Below are 16913 nucleotides of genomic sequence, written 5' to 3'. Positions count from 1 at the left end.
TGAAAGAATACACACATTAAACTTTAGGCAATACAACGCTTATTTTTCCCCAGAGAAAAAGAAATCATGGCCAGAGTACAACAGTAGAGATAATCAGAGATTTGTTTCTTCTCTACCTCCCAAGGTAAGGCTTAATCCTACAGTAATCTCTTTACTGAGAGCCAAATGTTAGTCAAGGACCCTGCTGCACAGATTTGAAACTATCATTTAGCCCATATTTTCAATATCTGGGGAAGGAGCTATCCCATGAATTTATAGTCTGCATTGTTTTAAAGCAGTATCTGGATTTGTTTTTCATTTATCCTGCACTGTAATGCATTGGCATGGCTTCACGATACATTTGCTAGTTTATATTGTGACAAAAGACTTCTCATTCATGACCAGTAAACATCCAGAGCCCTTCTGTCTTTTAGCACAGAAGAGGAGTTTGTATTAGGCATACAATGAATGGCACACTCTGTGAGTGTGCATAAACTGATTATCCCAGAACAGTTTTGCCTTTGAGCATTTCAGCATCATGTTGCCCCATTGTCAAGTGTGCTTTAAGGATAATGCCCAGTGAACTTGGGGTCATTTGAGTGGGGTAGATGTTAAGCAAATTTGCCTTCTGTCTTTTGTATTTCCATACTGTAGCCTTGTAAACTGGTTGGCTCTTTTAATTCCCAGGTTAGATGTGAAAGAGAAAAAGCAGCAAAGAGAAAAAAACACCTTCTGAGGTTAATTTTAAAAAAGCCTAAAGGTTAGATCCACAAATGGATTTAAGTAGTATTTATGTATGTGAGGATAAAATTTACACTCCGCTGCAGTTTTGCATTGCACGATCTGTGATCCACAAGTGCCTGCTTCTCTGATAATAAAATTCCTACACAGCATGTGTTGTGCCCAGAGGTGTCTCAGACTTGGTATTGCTGGAGGGCTCAGTGCTTCTATAATTTGCAGAGGTTCCATTGAAGTTCACAGATGAAATACCTCCTTCATACATGGAAATTAATCCCACCATCATTCTGGACTTAATGAGCACAAGCTCCATGCAAAACACAGCTTTTTTTCAAAAACAGGTAGTCCTACTTTTTAGGAGAGGAAATATGGAGAAAGAAGTACTCTGTAGGCCTGGAAGAACAGCACCTGTGGGTGCCTGCTTCATACTCAACTGTGCAAACTGGATACCAGTCCAGAAAGAGAAGTGGGTGGTCTAAAGCTGAGTGTCTCTGGAAGGGATAGATGGATATTCAGTGGGTGTGGGTATGCAGGTGACCCTACATGATGGTGGCCCATTCCTACACTCTGGCCAGAAGGATCAGGCAGAGAAAGAGTGGAGAAATATTTTGCTGCTTGGTGGGTTGACATGCTATGGATATTTTTTGTTTTAGTTAAAATGAAGTTGAGATATAAAATTTTTATTTGATATCTTAGGCTGATAAAAAGTCAAGAGTGGCCCATACCCTCCCCTTGTTAGTCCAAGGGCTTAATGATTAGAGCATTCATGTAGACAGTAGGTACACAAAGTTAATTTCATTCACTGCTTTCAGGAATTCAAAAGGCAATGCCCTGATTGCCAGTGTGTTCCAGTGATCTGCTTACTGAATTTGCCTTAGTGAAGTTTTGCATGGAATAATTACATATGCTTTGGATCAGGAAGAGTGAGCATGTCACTTGCTGATGAGGGCACTCATAAAGAAAAGGAAAGGTGGGGGGTTCTGGTTCTTATGAATAATTATTGCAGATCTTGAGCACATCTAACCACCAGGCAGTAGAAGTTACTCTCTTTACATGCAAAAATTAAAAATTGTGCCATTCAACTGAGTACTTTCACACTGGGTTGAGGAGCAGTTCCTCTCACTGCTGTTCCTGAACCTGATGAAGTATGGTGGGCAGGAGTACTTTGTGTTCAGATGTGCTGCATTAACGGCAAAAATCTCCATGTTTTATGGGGGAGGGAAGTAGTTTGTTTATTAGTTTGTAGAAAGTGCTAGTTTGGTAATTCAGTAGTTTCTACAAGAACATACCTACATTCACCAAAAACTTCTCCAGTGTAAAAGGCATTCCAAGTCAAATGTGAATACATGTGTGAGAGTGTACCCAAGTGACTGGAACACTCATTTGAAGTCTAAGGGACAGAGGTCAAAATCTGTTTGAACAGAGTCGCTTTGATCTCAGCTGAACAACCAAAACTGTTCACTCTTCTGGAGCAAGCAGGTCTAGCTCATTCCTGTAGGTTTTTAAAGCATACAGGTTCATCTCAAAGCAGAACTAAATATGTTTCTGAAACTGCTGCAAATTTTATAATGGCAGAAACCAGTCTGTTTCTTGCCTGGTTCCAAGTAAAAAGTAACCCAAAAGCTCTTAAATGTCTTTAGTACACAATAGATGTTGTGTCACTGCAGGGATGGGATATTGTTGTGGGATTGACCCAGTGCAGAGGTACAACTCTGAATTAGCAGGAAGGTGTCTTAATGGAGCCTGAGTACCTAATATTAGTGCTCGGCTGTGCCTGAGGTGTGAGGAACCCGTGGCTGCTGCAGGGGAAGGGGTCAGGAAGGACCTACAAAAGAAAACCCACTGTGATGGCCATGCTTGCTACAAAAAAATCACAAGATCCATGTGAAATGAAAGAGGAAAAAGGGAGCTGGAGGAACCCACGTGGGAGCAGAAATGTATGTTTATGGTCTTGTTTTGAGTGAGAGAAGGCTGGGATTAAATAGGAGCTCTGCAGAGATCTGTGTTGTGAGAGGGGCAGACCTACTTGCTCTGCAGTGGCGTTTAGCAAGGGATGAAAGAGCTGAGAAGGCTGTGTTGTCCGGTGAGAAGTGCTGCAGCAAGGCCTCGCTGAGCACCCTGAAGGAATCTCTAGCTCTTGCGGGGCTCATGTTTACGTGCTGACTGGAACTCCAGCTCGCAGTGTAGCAGGATTTGTACGTCAGCTCCAGTGTGGGAAGTTGTTGTTTGCAGGTAGAGATTAGGTTGAACAAAGGGGAAATATTGAGGCTTCCTTGGAAAGAGGCAGATACTGTTTGATTTCTTGGTTCACAAATTAACCTTTTCCTTCCCTGAACAAAGACACAGCAAGGTCTATGCATACCTATGGCAGGGCAGTGGATATTATATCATTTGATATTCATGTTTCAGTACTTTTTCCAGTTGTTTCCTATTGTTCATAAGTAATGGCCAGTCTGTCCCCTATATGTGAATGTTTAGCACCCTGGTGTATAGAATGAGTGCTTAGGGATTTCTTTCTAATGGCTGAGATGGAGGCATTTGAAATTTCTTTCCAGAAAGGGCACAGACAACAGAGCTGACAGACTGGTCATTACTACTGGGACTTTAGGAGTTGTTTCCTCCACAGGAGTAACTGAACCTGAATTTCTAACTTAAAAGGGCTAGTGGTATGTATGCCTTCAGTCAATGTTAAGTAAGGAAACTTTCTTTTTTTTTTCTCCTGTATAGTTCTAACTAGTTTCAGCCCTCAAGAATAGACACAACTGATGCAAGATTTTCTGTTGAACTAATTAATTGCATGTATAATGGCACTGGGAAGAAATCTATAGGCTACCTGAGGTCTTTTCGTAGATGACACAAAGCATGTCTTGCATCATATTGATGTGGTGTAAGAGCTGAATCTTGTTGGGACACTCTTATCCAGAACAGATCTAAATCCAGAAAATTTGCCTAGGTAATCTCAGGGGCTGCTGTTTTGAATTTGTGCATAATCCGGCAGAGCTTTCCTACGTTGTTCTCTTTCCATTTAGAAGTTACTTTGCTTAAAGGAGAAGTATTTAATTGGTTTAGAACTAATCTGTCCCAATCTTGTCTTGAGCAGTTCTCTTTTGCAAAAACAACAGGGTCTCCCTGTAGCCATATGACGTATTTTATCTTGCCATATAAAGGTTCTCAGCTGCTTTTCCCCTAGTAACTTGTAAATAGGAGTTTTTCTCTCCTTTTTTTCATCCCCAGCACTTTTAAGTGGCATGTATTAGAAACTGTATTTGGTTTCTATCACGGAACAGGGCTGAATAAAGAAGCAGTTTTATTTATCTTCTAACCATTCAGAGCTTTCTCCTTTTACTGTGGCAATGTATAATATTACAGTGTTAGCTTCTGCTAATTGGCAAAACTGCGATATTCTAACAAGTAATCCTACTAAAACTGGCTCACTACATCTATTCCTGTTAAACATTAACTTCCAATTCAAATTATATGCTGGAAACAATTGTATTAGAGACACTTCTATGATTAAGAAGTTATTTAAAAAGTCACAAAATCCTCCTTAAGCATACTTATGTCATCTTACACTTTTATCTATATGTCTTAAAGCTCTCACGGCACTAGAAATGATATCTCACAATATATCTTTCCATAATTCCCACTGGTATGCTGGAAGGTAGTATTAAGAAGATCATTAAGAGCACAGTCTCTTTATGTTCCCATAAGTTTTCAATTAAATCACATTTAGCAGCCTAAACTACAGCAAAGTTAATATTTACAGCAAGTTAATACATTACTGGTAGAAATCTGAAGCACACTTATTCCTCCTAGTTATTAATGCTACTATCTGGGCACAGATGTGTTTTCATAAGATATATTTGCTTCCTAGATATGCACTAATGGCAAGTGTATCCAGAATCTTGCTAGATCTTTCTTAAGAGTGTTCTGTCCTAAAAACATGATTATATACCAAGCAGTGAGGCCCTTCTGTGTTTCCAGATGTCCTCGCAGAGTGGTGGTGGGAGCAATAGCAAGCAGGCTTTACTCTAGATAAACATGATACATGGACTGTTAGATTTTGGCTGAGCCTGTTGTGTATGTAATGCTTGGTTTTGGGAGGCATGCATGTTCTGTATGGGTCTAGCAGTGAGCCATGAAGTTACAACCCACGCATAGTCAAAAAGTTATTTTTGTTTGTCAGAGCAATTATATTAGGCTTTCTGCAAATTCAGGCATGCATTGCTATGTTTGATGATCACACTGGAAGCATAGATTTGAATGTAATTTCAGGACTCTAGAAGCTGGTAATCCATGCATGAATCTACTCTGTTGCTTTTGTTTGCTGAGAAGGAAAGAAAAAACGATATATTCTTTCCAGATGTGATGAAATAAATGTTTTACTGGAACAGAACATATTTGCATGTATTTGCTACAGTCTGAGGAGACATGTTAGCTTCCATCAGATGGAGAGATAGTAAATTTTATTGATTCTACGGGTTTCTTCCTGCCAGCAGCCTTCTGTGCCTTACAGATCTGTTATTACTGAGGCCATTTCTGAAGTTCCAAAAATTGGAAGCAGTTTTAAACAACTGTTTGTTTAAAAGCTGTCATAGAGCTGGGGAGAATTAACGTTCTCTTTAACTAGCCCCAGGCTGCCCATCTGATCATGGGCTGTGCTCCTAATAAGAATGAGGGCCCAGCTTGAGAGCAGACAAAGTTGAGACAAGTGTTACTTCACACAGTGTCGTTTTATTGTGCACTGGTTGGAGCCTCAGTGAACTTTTGCAATAATATTCAATGTGGCTTTTTCATCAGGCCTGTGGGGAAACTATTACAGAAGGTTTTAATCTTTTTTTTTTTGACTGAAATTCCTTCAAACCAGGCACTAACATTTTGTATGCTGTCAGAGGGTGTCTCCCACCGCTGCTTGATTTGTGCCTAGCATCACTGAGTAGTCGTATAATGAAGGGAAAAACAAATGGTGAAAGACTGTCAATTGCTTTTGCCTTGTGCTAACTGCATAAGGTGTTTGTTTAAATGAAAGCTTTTAGCGTAAATAGCTATGCATACAGAAGCCAATTAAAGTTTTGAGAGGTCTACCTAAAATTTTTATTTGCTTCCACAACAGCTGTAGGAAGAATAAGCAGAATAGTCTGAGAGGAGCCATATGCCCTTTCTTAAGTTACAGCAATAACAATCAACTTGTCGTATATTATTGCACTGGTGTTAAAATGTTTGTAAGCTGTGTAATAAGGACGTTTTGCAGTTAGTCTCTCAGATGCTGAAGAACTCAAGCTACATTTAATGGAAAACTTAATATTTAAAAAGCTGTCAGCTCAGGTTGTAACGTAAGAGAAGCTGTAAGGCAAGAGAGGTAAGTACAGTGTTAATCGATAGTATGTTGTAACTTTCTCTGAAGTATGTAACCAATCGGTTTGGCTTACACACGAACTGTGTCTGGAAATAACCCCCTACATTCTTCTCATTTAAGTGGAAAGGGAACTTATTCATGGCAAAACTGTCCGGAACTGTTGTTCATCACTGTATTACTATTTGAGCGTGGTTTTGCAGAAATACACCTTTACATTTTGCCTGTGTAAAAATTGTATGCTTCTTAAAGAGTATTAGTACGCATAGCAACAGAACACATTGTGTATGTGAATAATTTTTTACGTGACTTGCTTAAAGGAATGAGCCTTACTTAAAAAGAAGTAAGTCTGGCAAGGCAGAGCTAGTTTATGGTACAGTAAGTGATTCTAGCCTTCTTGAAAGCTTTTTAAGAATTTAAATAATGGCAGGTATATAACATTCTAATTTTCTTTGCTATATATGTAAGCCTATGCCCCAGATTTAAGACTTGTTGCACAATCTGAGAAGTTTTACATTTGAATACTTATGTCTGTAAAGGATCAGAGTTCTACCACAGGTCTCTAAAACTAAGAAAGAGAAATAGAGTAAAGGCTTAATGGGAGATGGTTTAGCTCTGCTTCACTTAGTTCTTTAGGCTTTTGTTTTCCATTTCTTCTGGCTTTTCAGTTACGCCTGACATCGTAACATAAGGAGGGTTTATATAATACTTAGAACTTGTTCCTAAGTAATCTTCCAGACATGGCTTTTTAAAAATTGATTCCCAACTCCCACATCCTTTAGGATAATAAAATTAAGGCAACTGTTCTTTACCTAAAGGTGTATCAACCTAGCAGCATTTGCCTTCATATTAGGTGTATAAAGCAGCAGGAGACTGATGAAAGCAAGATCTTGTTTCCTAGCAAATGTTACCATTGTCACATCCTGCTAAATTCTAGCTTGTGTTTATACTAACTTTGAGTGCCTCAGTAGTACCTGGCTCAGGAGAAAGATGGCTGTTATTATTTTAATCAATACCTCCAGAGGAGTATCTGGGACAATTATATATTCTGAAGGGATGATCAGGACTATCCGGAATAGAATAGGTATTAGGGTGAGGGGGGAAGGGTACAAGAATAGCAAGAGGTAAAAACCCTACTTCCTGAGAAGGAAGGAAGCACAAAATGCTTAGCCTTTTATAGCTAGTTGAGATGTTGTTGCTGTAATAACAGATCCTGAAGTTGAGAGTTTTATTTTTCCTACGTGGATGTCTTGCTTAAAAGGAATGGTGATAGATGACAGGGCTACAGCTGAAGTTGATAAAAGGTGTCATTCAGTTCAGAATTGCTTATTTTGGCACAAAATAAAATAAAAATATCTAATGCAATTTTTAATTATTTTTTTTTAATTCAGAGGTTGGGGATAGGTAGCCCTGACTGTGATTATAGGGCTTGAGATTTATAGCTCACTTGTTATTCACTCTCTAGGATGCTAATGGGATCCCAGAGCTATGTATTATTGGAATTTATGGGCAAATGGCAATGTAGCAACATGCTGAGTTGTTGGAAATTTCCATATTTGCTATATTCTGATGGAAGACTTTGTGGAAATGCATTTCCTAATTTGGTTTGGCTTCCTTGCTGCTAGCAGATTCCTTGTGAGGTTATGTAAAAGTAATTTTGTAGTTCCCACTAGAAAATGCAGAATGGCAAGATATGTGGGGTAAGAAATTAGTATTTTTAATCTTCTGTATGTTAGACTAGATATAGGCAGCTTAAAGGGGAAATGAGGTGTTCATGAAGATGTGTCCACCAGAAATTCTAGAAATCCAATTGTGGTTTTATACTTTTTTTTTTTTTTTTTTTTTTTTTTTTAACATTTGGGAGCACTAAGACAACATATCTTTGAAGTAAATAATCTTTTGGGGATTAATCCTGATCTTGGGATTTGTGTGCAAGAGTTTTGATTAATTAATAGGCATTGGGGTATCTAACTGACCTGACAGTATTTGTTTAGGTATTGTAGGGAAAGACATAAGGGAAAAAACACATAGATCTTACTTTTCCTTTTTATGTTTGCCTCACCTGGAATCCTGAAAAAATTTGGCATCAATAGGTGATTAAAAAACTAGATTATTGCATGTATGTTAATAAAACATTGGAGCTGCTGTGGAATTTTCATGTATTCACTCTTGCAGGATGGAGTCACTGTTTAGATCTAAGACACCATGCTGGTTTATACCTTAAGTAACTTAGTTCAGTAGGGTTAAATTGTGAATTATATGCTTCCTAAATTACTGTTAGTTACCATCTTTTTGTTCATTTATTTTTTATTCATTACTGGATTGTACTCATGGCACGTTCTTACTCTATCTTGATTTATAATGGATCTCTTTATTGAATTATTGAGCAAAACTTTTAAATAAAACATCACAGAATTCTCTTCTACTATCAATTCTCCTATAGTATTAAGATATATCAACCCTTAGGACCACTTTCCTCATCAGAATACTGACACTGCTAGACTTACTCCTAAATGTGCTGTGCATTAAAAGGTTCATCCGATGTAGCCTTTTTTCTTTTGAAAGTGAAATTATTTCCCTTATAAATATGCAAAATGAGATTGCTTCTTGTACAAATACTTCGCACAGTATCTGTTTTGTCCTTTCTGTCCACCTTAGATAAGCAATACTTCTTTCTACTCTGAATAGCATTTTATAGGTGAGGAAAAGCAAGTACTTACAGAGAATTGAGTTAAATTGCTTCTTTAAAGTAAGTCCATTATCAAAGTCAAGAAAAAGGCCAGAACCTGACTTGCAGCCTTGTTTTTTCTGCGTGTTATATACTGCTTTGCTTGGGGTAGAGAGCCACTGAATCCAGCCTGTATTATAAAAGTGTGAATTATGATTATTTGTCAGCAGTCCAGTTTGTGTGGAGATCAAAACTTCAGCTCAGGTCTTCTCATGGCTCCTTCAGTAAGCTCTACTTGTTAATGCTTCTTGGGAATTTGTCTGCTTATTTCAATGCATTAAAACTGACTTTATGGTTCCGACTACCGTTGTACGATAACTTAATGCTAACTTTGTGGTTCTTGTTACTTCCTTAGAGCCAGTAAGTGTGTTTTTTGCATGGAGGGGATTAATGTTTAGTTCGCAGGTAACAAAACAAAGAGAAGGCATAAAGCACTGATCAGTTATTACAGAACCCCAGGAACTAGTTTCTAGTGTAAGTATTCTGCTTTAAGGATAGATGTGGCTACAGGGAACAGCATTCAATTTCTGGAAGTAAAGCATAAGCTTTGATTCACAGAAAATTAAATTTGGAGCAGTTTGGCTTTTTTTTTTTTTTTTTTTTTTTTTTTTTTTAAATCAAATACCAAAAGTAGTACACATGTATTAAATATATATTTCTGTTATCTGGCTATTTTTCTAAGGCGTAAATCAGGCTTGCTAGGATATCTGACCTAGAAAACCCTTCTATTACGTTTTGTTGTCTAATACATTTTAGTCCTTCAAAAGGAAATAAGTTGTACAAGCAGAAAAACTTATTTAGGTGCTGATTTTTAAAAAAGATGGGAAGAGGCTGACTTGCAGCACAAGCTAGCACTGTTTCACTACAAGTTTCTGTAGGCTTGGCTGAGACAAGAAGATTTTTGTAGCTGAACATTATTTCAGTGCTTGGACAACATGATGAAAGAATGGTGTTAGCTTTGTTGAATGCAAAGACATCACCTCTAGACTTAGGAAGCCCCTGACCTGCTTTTAGCTGGAAGCTGGAAATGATGGAGGAAGTAACACTATCTGCCTTCTCTGTTATTTTGCTCTTCCCTGGCATCTACTAGCAGTCCCTGACAGAAATAGGATACTGGCTGAGGAGTGCTGTGGTGTTTGGCTGTAATCTGTGCTCCTAAGGCACCCTCTTGAATTTGGCAAAATCTCTGTGTGCGTCTGGGCAACAGAAGAATTTTCTTACTATTCGATGGTGTTGGTATGTTTTCAGTTGAAACTTTTTGAGCTCTCACAAATAACTGATTACACACACAAACACACCATATTTAAAAACAAAGTAATGCAAGATCATCAACAACAGTTCAAGATTTATCTAGACACAAACTGCATTTTGAATCCTGTGACAACCCACCTCCTTGACTGTTTCTCATAACAAATTCTACAATGGGGTTTCTTTGTTTTATTATTTTTTTTTGTTTGTTGTGTTGGGTTTTTTTCCCCCTTCAGGGCCTTAGATGTGTCGCTGTAAATTATATCAGATGCTCATGGCAGTGCAGAGTCTCAGGTTTTCTGTATTAATTATCTAATACATAGCATTTCAAAGATATTTTTATGCTTTAGTCTGCAGCATTTCTGTAAGGCACACTCTTGAAGAAAGTTGGTCCCAGTTTGCCCAGCTGACTGTAACTCTCTTGCCTTTACTGCTGAAATGTTAGTGGGCAGTTCTCAGCTTTCTATGAGCTACTACTTCTTCGCGGAGTTTCTGGAAACTCCCAAATTATGCATCTGTAGCCCCTTTTTCATTTGCAAGGGTAATTCATTTCTACCCTAAATTCCTGTTCCAACGGGCAGTGGGGATTGTGGCAGTCCAAGATTGTGTTGCAGTACTTGACACTGTAGATCCTTCTACTGAAACTTGAGTATCTTCCTTCCATCATACTTGAAGATCTTTTTATCTGTTATTGGTTGTTTAGGTCATTTACTGGGTTTCAACAGTATATTTTCACTCCTTCTGTTCTCTGATATGGAAAGCTAAATCACACTGAAGACACAGGAGTCAGGATTTTTGTTAGCTCCCAGATGTTTCACCGGCCGATTTCTCCTGGTCCTGCACAACTAATGCAGCCCCATTATCAACAGTGGGTTAGAAGATCTTGCTGCGTTGCAAGTTCAGGGCTATGACACAGCACTATTGCACTCCAGATCAACTGGAGCTAAAACTCTCTTTGCCTACACAAGTCTGAGAAGCCAGTTTATTTGCTGTGTTTTGTGGAACACAGTCTAATGGCAAGAAAGGTAAATGATCTGCATGGTAGCTGTGAGATTATTTGAGCACACTAATGTTTTCTGTGCCCTAGAAAATCCAAGATAAGTGACTGTTCTGTAATTAAGAGGGAGAAAGTGCCAAAGCTACATACTGGCTGACCTTTTATTCTGATATGCACTATGCCTCATGTGGGTACAGTATTTAGGAAGTGAGCTCCAGATCTTTAACAAGATGATTCCAAACTATATCTTTTCCCTTCCCTTTCCTCTAGCAACCTGCCTTCCAGCCTTTTCCAATTTGGATGTAGTTTGCTTCTGATTCGGAAATCTGAAAAGGCTGCCTCTCCCTTGAACTTGTGGAAAGAGACAAAACATTTCTGAAAGCGAACTATTTGCAGAGGTGAAAGACAAGCTCTTTTCAGTCAGGGCTACATGGAGGAATACCTGCATATTCTCCATCATATCTAGCAGGGAGTAGAGGAAGGGGAATACTTGTCAACTACCACGTTGTTCCATACATATGCTAGGAGTAAGAGAAGGTCCTTGTCCTCTCAGCATCATTAGAAGACAGGATATGTGTGCATCTGCTGCAAGGAATGTAAACATCATACCAGAATTCAAAATGATAGCAAATCATAAACTGAATGTGATTTAAAGATGGCATCAAAAACTACTAAAAGCTACTTTTCTTTAGGGGTTGCAAGAAGTTGAATGTTGTTTGTAAGAGAGCAGACAATGCCCGTCTCTGAGGCATTAACCAATTGGTTCTCTTGCTTAAGAAAGGATGATAAAAAGGAAGAACAAGAATATGGCTTTAGGAAATATGATCTTCCAGTTATATGATATTCCAGTGCTACAGTAGAACAGGCTGCTTAGGAATTCTGTGGGTTTTTGTCAGCAGAGATTTTTAAAGAAAAGCTAAGTAACAGTCTATTAGTCTAGCTTTGCTTTACTTTGTCTTCTAAGAAAAAGATGGACAAAAATTACTTTTAATGCTTCTTTGAATTTATATGGGAACTACATGTAATTTTCTTCCACCCTTGGGGGGAAACTCTCTGGGTTAAAATATTTCTGCACCCTGCTGTCAGTGGTGTTCCTATGGGTTGTGATTTGTTTAACTGGACAAATGGGTGAGACTGATGTTCACATGCACTCCTTGAGGGATATAATGCCCTATTTTTTTCCTTTTGCTACAATAGCAGAAAATTCTGTAGTTATTGTCCTGCAGAGAAGTGATAATGAGGTAAAGAGAAAGCAGGATAATATGATGTAACATAAAAGGTTTTCACATAAATACAGTTGCATTACTCCCAACCACTGAACCTATACTTTATGAAAATCATCATGCACTTGGTGCCAGGAGCACTTACATCTTGTGCTGTCTGTGCACCTACCTGGCAGAATACTACAGGCAACTCATTTGTACATCTGCTTGGGAGTGTATCCTTCCTGTTAAAATAAAAAAACAACCCACCCATTAATTTCAAGCAGTCTACTGTTGAAATTTTTTTTTTTTTCCAATTCATTTCTTGGGCTAGAGTTGTTTTTTTCCAAAAATGGCAAAATACAGATTCCATCATACCAGTATACCATCAAGATGAGGCTGTTCACAATATTTCCAACTTCAGGAAAGAATTTGAATAACTTTTTTTTTTTTTGTCCTAAAGCATGTGGTGAACAGGAACGTAATTATGACAATCATGATGGTAATGGTATGAAAGAAGAGAGGTTTATTTTCCCACATTAATTCTCTTATGGAATGATAGGAGTAGCCATTGGGATCTCTACTTGACTCTCTTGTCGATGCCCCCCTCAGGGAGCCTGAATAGATAGAGGCTTTTTAGCTTTTTTTGATGTAAAGTGTGGAGAGGTGAGAGGGAGTAGACAGAAGGGATGGGGATTAATATGACAGAAGATGACAGGTGCATATTTAAGTTTTAACTAATACTCAGAAATGTTAATGTTTAATTTGCTAATTACAGGATGTAATTAACTCTTTGTAAGCTTGCTTAGGTTTCAGTTGGAAGGGGACTTTGGTGGTGTTTTGTTTTGTTTTGTTTTTCTAGTAGCCAAAGAGATCTGCAACATTAAAAGAGCTGAAGAGTTGCTTACTAGGAAAGATTTTCCCTTTCTTTATCTCCTAGCTCCCTGCACTTCAAAATGTAAAACAGTGTAACAGTGAATCTGAAGAACAATTGTTATTTCAACCAACTACTACCTTCTTTTCTCCTGTCCCCCAAATCTCCATTATGGCAGATGAGCAAAATGCCACAGGTGCCCCTCACTTCCTTCACTTGACAGAAATTCTCATGGCACATTTCATGCTCTGGCTAGCTTTATGTTAAAAGGTATACGCAGTAGTCTAATTTATGGTTAACAAGTCCATATTATCTTTGTAATCCCTATTGTCATGCGATAACAGTTCCCTGTGTAGGTTCAACTGGGTACTACAAACAATTTATCCTAAGTTTACTGAGAATAAGAAACAGGTTTTTTTTTCTTATTGGAATGAGAGAAAGCTTATTCTAATAATTGTTTGCAGGTTTTAAATGAAGAGCATTATAGAAATACATATGTGTAATACTCAATTAAGCTGTATCTCATAATAAGGGATGGATAATGGTAAAGAAGCCTACACATTTCACAGCTCAGAAATTAATTTCTTACACTACCATCATTCAAAGACTCCAATCACTGTTCAAGTGACATAAGTTTTCATGCTTACAGTAATCTCCTGTATTGAGAGTACAAAAAAATAGTTCCTTGAAGTATAAGGCTAATGTTCTAACCCAGTCAACCCTCACTTTGAAGTCTGGATTGGGATGGTGATGGAAAAGTTTCTGTAAAATTTGTACTGAGCCTTAAAGCATTCTTTATTCTGATACAATAATGGCAAACCTAACCCTCTCTCCTTTCAATCTTTCGAGTAAGTCCCTAAAGCAGAAATAGGCAGTTTCACCTTGCTATGCTTAACTCTTTCAGTGCCTTTCCCTTCTAGGCCTTGTTCTGCCATTAATCGTACATGACATCTTATTTCAAGATTTTTATTAATCTCACAGAAGCAAAACTGTTAACAAGGTCTTTCCCAGAAGTACATATATTTTGCATATATAATAGGCTCTTGTTAAGGTTGCTTAATGAATGACATCCAGTGTTTGTAGAGGGAAGGTATGAAGGGTTGGGCGGTCCTTGTAATACTGAAAATCTGGGAGTATGTCCATTTGAGGAAGGAGCTTCTATTCAGAGGGCTGGTGATGACTGTCTTTTGCCTACATGAGAAGCTTCTGCAGTCCCTTTCTGGCTCTTTTGAAGGTGCTGAGGTGGCATGTACTCATCTCCCTTCCATTGCTGTCCCAGCCTTGCCTTGCTCTTTGCATTCCGGCCCTGGTGCACTAGCAGTGTAAAGTCATCAGCAGAGGCTGCACTGCTGGGGTGTATCCTTTGCCTGCATCAGGGAGAGTGGATCAGAAGAGGTGATATGGCTTTTTTGATGATCTGCTTTCTGTCTTCTAAACTGTCTCCTTCTGCTGTAACTTACCCACAAAACGCTCAGTTGTTTGTTTTGTGACTTTGCTCTAGCAGCATCCTAGAATTCACTGTGAGGCACTATCTTCAGTAATACAGAAACAAGTAATGTAGTCTCATACATCATCACCTCTAAATATTGAGTTAGATGTTTTATGGGAGTGTAATGACGCTATGAGCTAACCGAGTGTGTGTTTAGAAGTTACTCTCTTTTCCTTTTCCAAAATGCCGTACCCTTCTCCATACTGCCACTCTTCCCTGCTTTTGCAATGGCTGCTTGGAGTCCATAATTAAGGGTTGTGGATCACACTAGGGTTCAGACAGGTGTATAACAACTGGTAGCACTCATACGCTGGAGTACTGCTGAGTGTTCTGTCAGTTTGATTCAGTGGACTTCTCACAGGAGCACTATATCTACCCTTCCAGCTCTGTATGAGGCTTTGTCTAACTTGGTGCCAAATTAGTAATTTCAATGGGGGAAACAATGAGGAATTAAAACAGAAGAACCATAATAACTTCAGTAATAAATAAATAACATCCAGATCAGTCAACTTCCTTACTAGGCCAGCATGTACCTTCTGTTACTCTGTTGACAAGTTTATGACTCTCAATGGATGAAGACACGCAGATAATACTCAGTGAGAAGTCAATCTCTGTCTACTGTGATGCTCTCTGAAGCATCCTGAAACCTTAGGCTCTAGTAATATAAATTATTATTTTTGTCAATGTTCACTTAAATTCAGACTAGAGTAGGTCGATGTGGATAGCAGTATGGGTTCTGTTATTTGCTTGATACTTCTGTTGGTTTCACTGAAGTGCACATTGGATGCAAAATCAAAAGATGCTTCAGCATCACAAAGAAATGGGTTCTTAGTTGGATAAGAAAATGCTAACTCCCACAATTTCCAGTTCAAGCAGTAAGATGCAAAGTAAAAGACTTTCAAACTGAATGAATTAACTCACTTGTAGTAAGCTACTGAAGACAATACCTTGCCAGCTTCTGACAGCAGCTGTGATTTACTGGCTACTACTAAGATTCAGTTATAGAAAATCTGTATACTCATTCTTACTTCCATCTTTTGTGTATGCATCTACAAGATGGGAATCTAAAGAGAAAGAGATTCATGTAAATGATTCATTAAAATACTAGATATTTAAATGAGCAAAATATGAACAAAACGAGCAAAATTAACAAAAATATTTAGGGATCTCTGTGACTATATTCAGATTGGCAAAAATTATGGTAATGTCTGGGGAACATTATTGGAGACACTTGAACTTCACAGATGACCACACTTCTGGACTGCTGGAGGAGAAAAACAAGCCCATGACATGAACATGCTTATGCTGTACAGAGAAAGTGAAAGTATAGGAGTCAGTCTCTTACAATACACTGACTACTTTGTAGGATTAAATTGCCTAATCTTCTCCCAAAGTGCTGCACCTGATATTTCTTTGCATTTATGCTGAACATAAAACAATTGGATAATTGTGTGGGCTGCGAAGCTGTGTAAAGCAAACAATTCCCTAATAATCTTTGCAGGGGGTAAAGTATTAGTGTATCTATGTCTAGCCACGGAGGTTCCCAGAAGAGTTAGTTTAGTGCTAAACTTTTAAAGAACATACGTATTACTTGCAATAAGATTCAGAATCCTTGTGTTCAGCCTGAAGTGGTTTTATGGTGAGTAAAAAAATAATGCACCTGCATAAAATGGTATGCATGCTGATCATCCCATTTTGCTTTAGTCTAACCAAAATCGGTTTGGGAAGTGATGCTTGGAGTTAGTTCAAATGAACAATGTGATCTCCAATGCTTTAAACAGTATTAGTGGAACTATAGGAACTTGTTTGTGACCTGCACTGCATTCTTCATGGGCTTCATTTGTGATGAGAGGTATGAAAGCTTGGTGTCTCACAGAACTGGCTGCTGAAACAGTCAGATGGCAACAGCAACAAGTGTAAGGGGTGCCAATATATTTTCTATGGCAAGTGCGTAGGTTCAGGGTGGGCTCTGGAGAGTCTGTGCTGGCTTCTGCATGAGGTGGGCACTGGGGCAGTGACCAGAAGTCCCTCTTCTCTGCAGCTTTTGCATCTAGGAAATGAAGTAAAAAAAGACAGGAAAGCATCTCTTGGTCATACAGGATTGAATGTGTTCACGCTGCTGAGCTCCTTCCTGTACAGACTGCTGTTGTATCTGTTGAGGGTAATAGCAGACAAATGTTCTCATTGCTGACCCATCAGACAAGCACAAGTGTAGCTGATATGAGAGCAGGAAAAAAGCCGAGTTTCCTAATGGGGTAATGGCATAATGGTATCTTGCTTTGATCAGAAAGGTACTAGGCATTCC

Source organism: Chaetura pelagica, unplaced genomic scaffold, assembly GCF_000747805.2.
Source record: "Chaetura pelagica isolate M959 unplaced genomic scaffold, ChaPel_1.0 scaffold142, whole genome shotgun sequence".
Lineage (NCBI taxonomy): Eukaryota > Metazoa > Chordata > Aves > Apodiformes > Apodidae > Chaetura > Chaetura pelagica.
The sequence above is the reverse complement of the archived record's forward strand: the minus strand, read 5'-3'. Positions refer to the sequence as shown.